Below are 2,479 nucleotides of genomic sequence, written 5' to 3' on the forward strand. Positions count from 1 at the left end.
TAAATATTACTCTTAATATTCATACCTATGTTTAAGACTTGATAACTCTTTATCCATGATCCATGAGATGTGATCATCAGTCTACAAACATAATAGTCTTAATGCTTTAATGTTATCCCACTTCATACTAAAGCTTGACAACGGATACTTTAAGAATAGTGTCCTTATGTTTAATGTGGTCTCATGATCAAGTCATACTTGATGCATTTAAGCGGACTAGCTATTCTAGGGACTTTATTAAACAACCGTAATAAAGAAAAAGCCTTTTATTATTAATAAATAATTCGATACAAGTACCAAAAGTATTGGCCTCTAGGGCTTACACCAACAAATGTTTCATCCTTTGTTCTCATCAAAACTTAAGGATAAATTGCAATACCAAAATCTTGTTTTAACACTCCTAGTAGCAAAGGGAATCTAAAAATTTCTTGGTGTTCTTGCCTCTCCCATAACTCTAAGTTTCCAATGTTATTCTTGCGTTTTTTGCTCCAACTTCCAAAAACACGTACTATAACCTCTATCCCCTAACAATTCTCTTTTTTATCCAAAAAGATAATTCCTTCATTAGGCTATCCTCATCTTAACCTTAATATACTTCTTATAATGTTTACTTTGTCCTCACTTACTCAACATAAGCCCAATATTGCCCTTAAAATCTCTACATGCTCCTTTTTCCTTATTATTTTATTAAATAATCAATTAAATCGTAATTATTTTAATTATCTAAAATAAATCTAAATTATTCTAGATTAATCCTATGGTCACAACCCCTTAATTATTCTCCCATCTCAAGGACACATACCCCACCAACACACAATAATAAAATAATAAAAAAAATTACATAATTCTAAAAAAATACATAATTAAATCAAAAGGACTTACATAAAATAAATTACTAAAATTGGAATGTTACAACTCTCCCCCACTTAAAGAATTTCCTCCCTTGAAAATTACCTCAAGTGAACAAATTCGGATATGAATCCCTCATCTGGCTCTCAAACTCCCAAGTTATGCTCCCACCAACTGGTCCTCCCCACACTACCCTCACCAAGGATATCTCTTTACCACGTAGTTGTTTCACTTCCTGATCCTTGATCTGTATGGGTGATGTCTCAATAGTCAGGTTATCTCTCACCTGCATATCATCCAATTGGATCACATGAGGCGGATCCATTATGTATCTCCTCAACTGAGACACATGAAACAGATTATGAAGATTAGAAAGCGGAGGTGGCAAGGCAATTCGATAGGCCACCTCTTATATCCACTGCATAATCTGGTAAGGACCAAGAAAATGCGGTGTGAGCTTTCGAGACTTCAAAGCTCGACCAACACCAATTATCGAAGTAACTCTCAAAAACACATGGCCTCCCTCTTGGAACTTAAGTGCTTTCCTTCATCTATCATGATAACTATTTTTGCGACTCTAAGAAGATATCATCTTCTCCTAAATCACTTTGATTTTCTCTGTGGTCTGTTGGACAATCTCAGGTCCAATCACCGCACCCTCTTTTAACTCATACTAACACAAAGGTGTCAGATAAGAAACTCAATTCAAACCCTTTTTCTTGTGTTTCTTGAACCTTCACGACCTGCACCGACCAACTATTGCCTGCCATGTTGCCCTGCATAGTAGATAACGTTGCACCACGCACTTGCACTACTACAACTTCGCATGCGCACCTAAGCTAGTGTGGCACTATCGCTACATCGCGGACCCACCTATGTGCGACTGCATTGTTACGGCTTCCTCCACGCGCACCTTTGTTGATCACGAACATGTCACCACGCCGCGACACACTGTACTGTAACACACTAAAACCTGGGGGGTCGCAAACAAAAGAATAAAATCCACACATTTTAGGATGCTACTCAAAAACTAACATGCACTTTCCAATTAACTTGCTAACTTGCATCGAAACTTAACAGGAATTTAAATCACCAAAGGAGTGACTGGAACATTTAATTCAGGTGTTGGATAAGGGATATCCACCATAACAATATCCTCTTCTTTTCTTATTGGGCATCCAATTTGAATCGTACCCTGGTCAATAAACTATTGCACACAATTCTTCAAACTTGCATAAAATTCCCTGGATTAGAGACACAATCCATGCAATCATCATGGTTTGTTGGGATCAAACCATGCTTCAATAGTTGTTCCCCTATAACAGATATAGGGGTTTGGATCTCCTCCACTCTCAATCAATTCTTGACTATTAGCCCCCTCAACATAATTAATAGATGGCCTTGAATGCATCGACTTTGGATTTGTCTTCACATTTGTGCTCGTGGGTGTGAATGTGACTGCTTTGGAATCAATCAACTTTGGGACCCTATATTTGAATGTGTTATAATTGTTTATGGTCTGCCTTGTTGCACCCATATAGTAATCACACCGAGCGTTGGCACTATAGCCTGGTGGGTAAGGGGCATAAGTCGACCTTGATTCTTTTAGCGTTAGCAGTCCACTTTTAAG

Source organism: Lathyrus oleraceus, chromosome 1, assembly GCF_024323335.1.
Source record: "Lathyrus oleraceus cultivar Zhongwan6 chromosome 1, CAAS_Psat_ZW6_1.0, whole genome shotgun sequence".
Taxonomy (NCBI): domain Eukaryota; kingdom Viridiplantae; phylum Streptophyta; class Magnoliopsida; order Fabales; family Fabaceae; genus Lathyrus; species Lathyrus oleraceus.